The sequence below is a fragment of the Choloepus didactylus genome, chromosome 12, assembly GCF_015220235.1.
Source record: "Choloepus didactylus isolate mChoDid1 chromosome 12, mChoDid1.pri, whole genome shotgun sequence".
Lineage (NCBI taxonomy): Eukaryota > Metazoa > Chordata > Mammalia > Pilosa > Megalonychidae > Choloepus > Choloepus didactylus.
In genome coordinates this window covers 54,340,667-54,349,841 of record NC_051318.1, presented here as the reverse complement: position 1 = coordinate 54,349,841, position 9,175 = coordinate 54,340,667, and the positions used below count along the sequence as shown (strand labels likewise).

General features: G+C 35.1%; 1 pseudogene; it reads left to right on the top strand.

The window, feature by feature from the left end:
* The first annotated feature begins 317 nt into the window (after positions 1-317).
* Positions 318-1,266, top strand: LOC119507310 (annotated as a pseudogene).
* The last annotated feature ends 7,909 nt before the right edge of the window (positions 1,267-9,175 follow it).

The following is a 9,175-nucleotide window of genomic DNA, read 5'->3' as shown; positions in this document are numbered from 1 at the left end:
TCAGACCATAATGGAATTAAACTGGAAGTTGGTAACAGAAAGTTAACTGTATAATCTTCAAATACTTGGGATTAAACAACCTACTTCTAATTAACATATGATTCAAGGATGAAGTCTCAAAGGAAATTTAAAACATACATATTTTTTAAATAATTGGAAATGAAAATACAATTCATAAAAATCTGTGAAATGGGAGAGGCTGAGCTTGCTGCCTTGCACCTGCCGCGGTGCCGCTTGGCTCCTCACTCCCAACAATGCGGCTCCAAGCCCCAGCGGTGGCCGTCAGCAGTATGCAGGAGAGAGACTGAGAACACAGCATTGAGTCATCAGGAGAGCTGAAGATCTCTCCTGAGCAACACGGATTTCACTGCAGAAGACTTCAAAAACCTTGGAGAAATTGGACAAGGAGCTTATGTCTGTCAACAAAATGGTCCACAAACCAAGTGGGCAAATAATGCAGAAAAGAATTCGTTCAACAGTGGATGAAAAAGAAGAAAAACAACTTCTTATGGATTTGGATGTAGTAATGTGGAGTAGTGATTGCCCATATCTTGTTCAGTTTTATGGTGCAAACTTCAGAGAGGGTGACTGTTGGATCTGTATGGATCTCATGTCTAACTTGTTTGATGAGTTTTACAAATATGTGTCTAGTGTATTAGATGATGTTATCCCAGAAGAAATTTTAGGCAACATCACTTTAGCAACTGTGAAAGCACTAAGCCACTTAAAAGAAAACTTGAAAATCATTCACAGAGATATCAAACCTTCCAATGTTCTTCTGGACAGGAGTGGAAATACTAAACTCTGTGATCTGGGTGTCAGTGGACAGCTTGTGGATCCATTGCCAAGACAAGAGACACTGGGTGTAGGCCATACATGGCACCTGAAAGAATAGACCCAAGTACACCTCGGCAAGGGTATGATTTCTGCTCTGATGTTGAGAGTTTGGGGATCACATTGTATGAGTTGGCTATAGGACGATTTCCTTATCCTAAGTGGAATAGCATGTTTGATCAACTAACAAGTCATGAGAAGATATCCTCCACAGCTTAGTAATTCTTAGGAAAGGAAATTCTCCCCAATTTTCATCAACTTTGTCAACTTGTGCCTTACAAAGGATGAATCCAAAAGGCCGAAGTATAAAGAACTTCTGAAACATCCTTTATTTTGATGCATGAAGAATGTACCATAGAGGTCGCATCCTATGTTTGTAAAATCCTAGATCAAATGCCAGCTACTCCCAGCTCTCCTGTGTATATCGACTGATAGCTGCTACATCAGACTCTAGAAAAAAGGGCTGAGACGAAGCAAGGCATCAAGAATTTTCATCCTGTATCACATTGTTTTTATTGCTCACCCAGACACCATGTGCAATAAGATTGGTGTTTGTTTCCATCACGTCTGTACACTCCTGTCACATGGAATGTGAATTCCTGTAATACCTGATTGATCACACAGGTTAGTGCTCATCGGAGAGAACTCATCCTGCTCTTTCTTGACGAACAACCATGAAATGTGGAAATCAGTATGATCAATTTGTTGCCTGTGATTAGATCACATCATAAATTCACTTCTAGACTCAAAACCTGGAGACACAGCTACCAGAATGGTGTTCTATAAGACTTGCAAATACTGGAAGAACGCGGATATATAGGTACCGAGTCTGAACCAAGAGACTCAGGCTTGAGCAAGAAGACATGTTGCCTTCTGGAGCCGGAGGACAAAGGAGGAATTTACTTTCTTCATTTACTGATTTACTGATTTTTAAAATATGATTTTAAAAATATTGCACATTTACTGATTTGATATTCTGTTGCTTTACAGTCGCAGTCAACTGAAAGAAGAAAAAGTACAGAGGGCAAAGTTTACAGATGTTTTTAATTCTAATATCTTTTCTGGAACAACTTGTAGCAGCTATGTATTTCCCCTTGATCCTAAGCCTAATAGTTTAGCCATCATAACTCACTAACAGGGAGAAGTAACTAATAATAATGTGCCTTGATTGATTGCATAAAGCTTCTTATAGGCAGCAAAAGACCAAATCTCAGTTGTTTACTTCTTGCCATCACTGGTCCAGGTCTTCAGTTTCTGAATCTCTTTTCCTTCCCATGTGATCTGTTGCCGCTGTATAGCTTTTGCTTATACCAATATTTCCCATTTCTTTCTTTGTCAAAAACCTTTATAATTACCAGGGATGTTCCTTACCAAGGATTTTTAGCCCCAAATATCTCCTATGCTCTAATGTTGAAAAGGCTGAGAAAAGTAGGGCCCAGCTGACATGGTGGGTGATGAAGAGGCACCTTTTCTAGAGACACACTTGATCAGATGAGGATCTGAAATGGCATTTACTTTTTAGAGAAGCTCATCACATGCTTGAGTCTCTAGCAGGTCACCTTTCTTGGAATTGGAATTCGTACTAACTACACAAATAAAACCCAATTAAATCTGTCATCTTTTGTTCTGCTTCATTCACCCATTAGTCAGGTTCTCCATAGGTTTCACTCTGGCCTCCCTTACTCTGGACGTTAGGCTTTGTTTAACGGTTCAGCAGCACTGTAAGCAGTTCAAGCACACCGGAATGTAAAACAGCCATGGTCTGAGGTGCAGGTGATGCTGTTACGGAACCAAATTGTGGTGTGTATTGCTGTGTCTTCTCCCAGAGAGACAGTCACAAATGCTATAAAACAATGAAGATAGAATGGTGCTGTTTAAAGTTACACCCCTGTAACTTTCAGAATTCAGAAATGATTTATCTCTTTGGTCCACTTGCCTGATTTTCCTGTCTTCCCCATGGCTGCCTAAACCTTAGACTTCCCAGTGTTCTGAAAGGAGGCGTTGTTATACGTCTTCCCTTGGCCACACCATGACACCATCCTCCATTGCTCCCGAGGACTTGAGGAATTTTGTTTCTCTGTTGTCACTTCCCCCTCTGGCTCAGCATAGGGTCACCTTACCATTATGCAAATGGAGATAAAAGCAATTGTGACTGTCCAGGAGCGACTCTGATCATTGTATTGTGTGGATGACACATAAAAAGGCAATTTTAGTGTATTGCTCATAGATTATTATAAGCTATAAAGTTAAGGGCAAGGAGTTTATTACAATGTATCTTTATTAAAACAAAAGGGTAAATAGTGTTCACCAACTGTGAAAATAGTGTAAGAATTGTACATTGTGAGCTCTGGTTATTTTTCTTGTACCATAGAAAAATGTATAAAAATTATCAAAAAGCTAATGTGCAGAGATATTGTCTTATCTGTATGTAAAAATGGAGCTCAGTAACAACTCCTTCTTGGAGCTTTGGAATATTTTATCATGTATTCTTGTTTGAATTCTTCCTCTATTAAAGATGAATACACATGGAATCAAAGTGTTTATGTAAAAGTTATATCCTTTTGCCTGCAGGTCAGTTGTAATAAATCTAGGATGTGATGATGACTTTGTAATTTGATTTTCTGAGGTCTGCCCCAAAAGAGGGTAAAATCAAGTAAATCCTATTAAATTATCTGTGCATTTCACATTGGGAAATTTTTTTTTTTTTAAATTCTGTCAGATACAGCAAAAGCAGTGCTGTGGTAACACATGGCTTGAGCAAAACAGACCTGCAGATCTTTGGTGCACAGCTAAATATTTAACCTATTGTCTTTCTAAGGCACTAAAGAGAAAAAGGGTAAATTGACCTTAGAATATAACTTTATGCAAGCAGGCAGGAAGTGAGAGTCTCAAAAAGAGCAAAATGTAATTGTTCAAGTGCTATTTTAGTCCTTCCTGCACCACCCCCTAGGTCAAAGTAACCTGTTCCTCCATCTGTGCTTCCCCCACCCTTAGGAGGGCCTTTGTCTTAAACCCTTATAAAAGGCTTTCTGCCCTTTTTGCATCCCTTGCTTGTCTTCCCTGCAAATGAGATGCCTGCCCAGCCTGAGAGAGCCGTTGTGATCTCTCCATGACTTCTCACCCTGTAAGTAAGCCCTGAATAAAGGTTCATGTATCAGAAAATGCTTGTTGTCTTCTTTGGCCTCTGGACTGGCATGGCCCTCTTGGGCTGCGACAAGTGCTTAGAAATAGGAAAAGAAGGGTGATTTAAACATTAAAGAAAGTATAAGAGAAGAAATAATAAAAATTAGAGTAGAAATCAATAAAATTGAGAACAGGAAAACAAGAGAAACTGACCAGACCCAAAAGCTAGTAATTTACAAAGATCAATAAAATTGATAAAACTTTATTCATACTATAAAGGTAAAGAGAAAAGACACAAATTGCCAATATTATTCCATGTTTATTTAAAGGATAGTAAAAAGAAATATACCAAACAGCTCTATGCCTACAAATTTGATAATTGCAATGAGTGTGTTAGTCCTTGGAAAGACATAATCTGCCCAAACTCACACACTGAGAAATAGAGCATCTAATAGGCCTACGTCTATTAAATAAATTGTGTTAATCCTTAATACATAACTTTCCAAAAAAGAAAGCACCAGGCCCAGATATTTACACAGCTGAATTCTATCAAACATTTAAGGAAGAAAGTATGGAAATTCAGCACAGTCCCTTCCAGAGAACAGAAGCAGAGGGAACACCTTCCTAACTCAATCTACAAGGCCAGCATAATCATAACACCAAAGTCAGATATAACTTTAAAACTAAGAAAGTACAAGACATGATCTTACATGGACATAGATGCAAAAAACTGCGCGACAAAATCTTAGTTGAATCCAAAACTGTATAAAAAGACTTCTATACCATGATCAAGTGGGATTTATTCAAAGTATGCAGAGTTACTTCATCACTTGAAAATCAACCACATCAACAAGCTAAAGAAGAAAATTCAGGTACTATATTAATTAATGTACAAAAAACATTGGAGAACATCAAATACTATGATAAAAACCCTCAGCAAACTAGGTCTAGAGAAAAATTCTAATTAAGGGGCATTCTAAAATATACCTGACTAGTACTACACAAAACTGTCCCAGTCATCAAAAATAAGAAAATTCTGAGAATCTGCCACAGACTAGGGGAGACTTAGGAGACCAGATGACTAAATTAACATGTGATCATGGATGAGATTCTGAATTAGGAATAAAAATACATTTCATAAAAATGAAGGAAATTGAATATATTATGAACTTTAGTTAATAATATTGTATCAATTTTGGTTATTAATTGTAAAGAAATATTCCAAATTAATGTAAGATGTTAATAATAGGGAAAACTGTTTTTTGTATATATGGAAACTCTGTTGTTGTTTTCTGTTTTTGTTTTTGCTTTTTCTTCAGAAAATCTAAAACTGTTCTAAAACATAAATTTTATTTAAAAAAATGAAGTTCAACATAATTACTCAAAGGGAAATCTAGTTTTCCCTAATGATAATATCAGTACTGTTAGATCCCAGAAGAAGAAACTAACATGTAAAAGGAGTTTCTAACTCAGGGGCCCCACAGCTTATCTCACAAGAAAACAGGTGCCCCATAGACTAAAGAATGAAGGCTGTTCAAGGCTGTTCAAGGCCGTCCCAGTGGCCCCTCAAAGGCGGGTAAGTCAAGGTCAGAGATGCCCATAAAATAAACAACCAAGAAGGCCTGCTCTCCCCAGTTAGATAATGTGGCTGCTTTCCTAAAAAGAATATTGTCTCAGAATTCTACAAACCAATCAGCCCAAAACTAGATAGGCACTTACCCAATCGGGCACAGAACATCACAGCAGACATCCTGCCCAACGTGGGTTCCTTTTTCATTAAAGAATGCTGTTTTCAGATAGAGAGTGGGAGCCATTATCTTTTTCTTCTTTTCTGCTGGCTCCCACCTGCTTTCTTCCTCTAATAAATCTTAAACTTTATTCTTAAACTTTGACTCACTGCATTGTATGAATTCTTAAATGGCTCCGAACCTAACAAGTACAAGGATGAATCTGGTATAAGTTTAAAAGATTCACTGTGCCAAGTGTTGGATGAAAATGAATCAATCACAACTTACATAGTTTAGTTTCCTAGCTGCTAAAACAAATGCCATGAAATGGGTTGGCTTAACACAGCAATGTATTGGCTCAATGTTCAAAAATCTAAAAGACTTGCTTCTTCCTGGGGTCCTTTTCTGTTTGGCGGGCAATCTTTGGGGTCACATGGCAATGCACCTGGCATGACTTCTTTCTTTTCTGGTTCCTTTAACTTCCAGCTTTTGATTACTCCCCATGGCTTCTCTCTTTACGTCTTTCATTCTGCTTATTAAAGGACTCCAGTTAACTGGATCAAAGCCCAACCTGATTCAGTTGGGCCATACTTTAACTGAAGTAGTATCTTGAAGAGATCTTATTTACCAAGGTCTACACTCACCAGAATGAGGACAAAGACCAACAACATGTCCAAACAGAGGTACACAACTCAATCCAACATAAGAGTGTTGTTGTACATGTAGATTAGAACATTCATTATGGAAAACTGGGAATATAAGCCAAAGTGGAGTGTGATACAGCAATTGTATTCCTAGGTATATATCCGATAGAAATTTATATATATGAGCAATAAGATATGCAAGAATATCCATAGCAGTGCTATTCAAAATAACCATAATCATGGAACAGTAGAAGGCCTTTTAACATTAGAATGGATAAATTTCTGGATACCATAACATTAAACTGGATAAATTTCTGGATACCCTCTCAGTGAAATATTATACAGCAGCAAGAACAAATCTTTGCTACATGAAAAAAAACTTGCAAATAACTCAAAAACATAATACTGTTCAAAAAGTCAGATACAAAGTAATATTCACTGTAAGATTCCATTTATAAAAAATATTTTAAACACTGCACTGTTTGATGCTAGTGAAATCAGGATTCAATATGTCTTTGACAGCATAGTGAAAGAAATTCTCTTTTTGATTGGGTTCAAAGAATTTTGAAATTCCTATAGTCTAAACACAGTATCAAGTCCATGTATTACTATTATTTCATAGTTGTTCATTATAGGTAATTGCATCACAATTCTCAAATATTACTGCATAAGTAATTTATATCTTCAACAGGTCAATTTATTGGTAAAGAAGAAGTATTTAGTATTCTTTGTTTAAATTTGATCAGACAAAAGTTTTGAGTGCCCACTAAACACAAGTCACTATACTACACAGAGAGCACCTGGAAAAAATGACACAATTCTAAAAAACAAAAAAGTTTCTGGATTTTGCAATCAAATTGGTCATTTATTACTTGATTGATTCTGTACAAGTCATGGCATCTTTTGAACTTGTGAATCCTCATCTGCAAATCCTTTATGAGTTGTAGTTTCTAAACCTGCAAAATCCTCATGTATATACCTTTTTTGAGTTGTAGTAGGATAGTAAAGAAGACAGAAGACAAGACCTAGGGCATGAAAATCAGACTTGCAGACCAAAGTAAATAATGTAGGTAGCTATATGATATGTAAAGTGAAGTTACTACCATAAATATTATCCTTATGCTTAGGATTTTATAACATATTGGGACAAGTGTGCAGAGTGATAAGTCTACCACTTATATTGTTTTCTTTTTTCTATTAATATTTTAAGCACTTCTTACCCATCTCTTTCCCATTTCATGTGAGTGATATGACTGAAACTCAGTAGTCTTAGAACTTTCACATTTAGAGTTTTCTCAGTCTGTGGGATTTATTCTTATTAGGCCAAATGTGCTCACTTTTGGATCAAAATCAACCTTAAATCTGGAGTCCATTTTTCATTAATGCTTCTGTCATTTTCTTCATTAATCCCTTTCCAATTGCTGTTATGTGGCAGTTTCTACAACTTGTTGCCAGCATAGATGAAAAAAGTTTGTTATATAGATCCCATGTTAATAGGCCAGTACTCTTCAGTTATTTAATTATAGGTATAATTTCCCACATAAAGGCCCAATTTTAAAACATAGATTATTCAATACAGTTTTTAATATATGTTTACATCACTCTAAGATATTTTATTATAGACTGTAACAATTTTTAATATGTATGATTCTATCATACGTATAGCTTATTATAAATATGGATATTAAGAAGACCCTACACATTATAACCCTATAAATTCAGATTGTCATATATACTGAGAAAAGTCACTATTAGCTGCAAAAATATATGTTAGGTTTAATATTCTTGATCTAAGCCACAGAAGCATTTTATAGTTACTATCCTCTGGGTAAGATTTTCTGCTATAGTGAATTAACTTTATCCAGGGATAATATGAAAATCAGCGAGAAACAAAGAACTCAATTTATCTTTACTGTGCACATGTGCATTGCACTTAAAGGTTTAATGAAAAGTAAAAAATAAAATGTTTACCTGAAATTGCATGGATGATTCAAAATTTTACAGTATTAAAATAAATTCTGGAAATGTAGATATTAGGGTCCTTCTAAAAATAAGATATTTTATAACTTGAGAAATTCAGGTAAATGAGATATTATATTGTTATAATAAACTCTTATATTTTTATAATAAACTCTAATTTATATAGATAAGTCCCTTACTATTTCTTTAGCCTATTTATGACAATTCCCTAAACAATAATGATGCATTTTAGATATTTAACTACTGAGTCATTTATGTCCTAGAAAACAATTTCTGGTTTACTCTGAATTTTACTTATAAAGACAGAATAAGGTATACTTTTCAGGTAATAAAAAATATAATGTCAATTACTACTGATAGTTTTAAAAGTTATTTTTATTTCAGAGAATGTCAAGAAAAATCACACCATCTAAAATGCACAGGCAGGAGAAATTTTTCTTTTACTCATTGTTTGCATACAAGGCCTATTAACTGTTCTGAAAATTGCTAAATTAAAATTGTACTTTATACATAATAAACTAGATTTTGATTGTACTATGTTTTGCAATCTTGCTCAAATTTTCTGTCATATCTTATAAGAATTATTCTAAGAATTAGTTTCCAAACCATATATGCAGTTATTGTTAAATACAGTTTTTCAAGAGATAAAACCTGACTCATGGAAATATACAATGAATGTGTACCAAAGATTTTGCTTAACTCATTAATGAATAAGGATGCCATAAGATATTAAATCCAGTTTAAATGAGAATTCTAAAGAACATAAAGTGTGTATATGGAACCTGATATAAAAATTTTATTAGTACTATTGGATGAGTACATGATAACTTCAGAATGCCCAAATTAATCTCTGGTTAGAACTGAAAG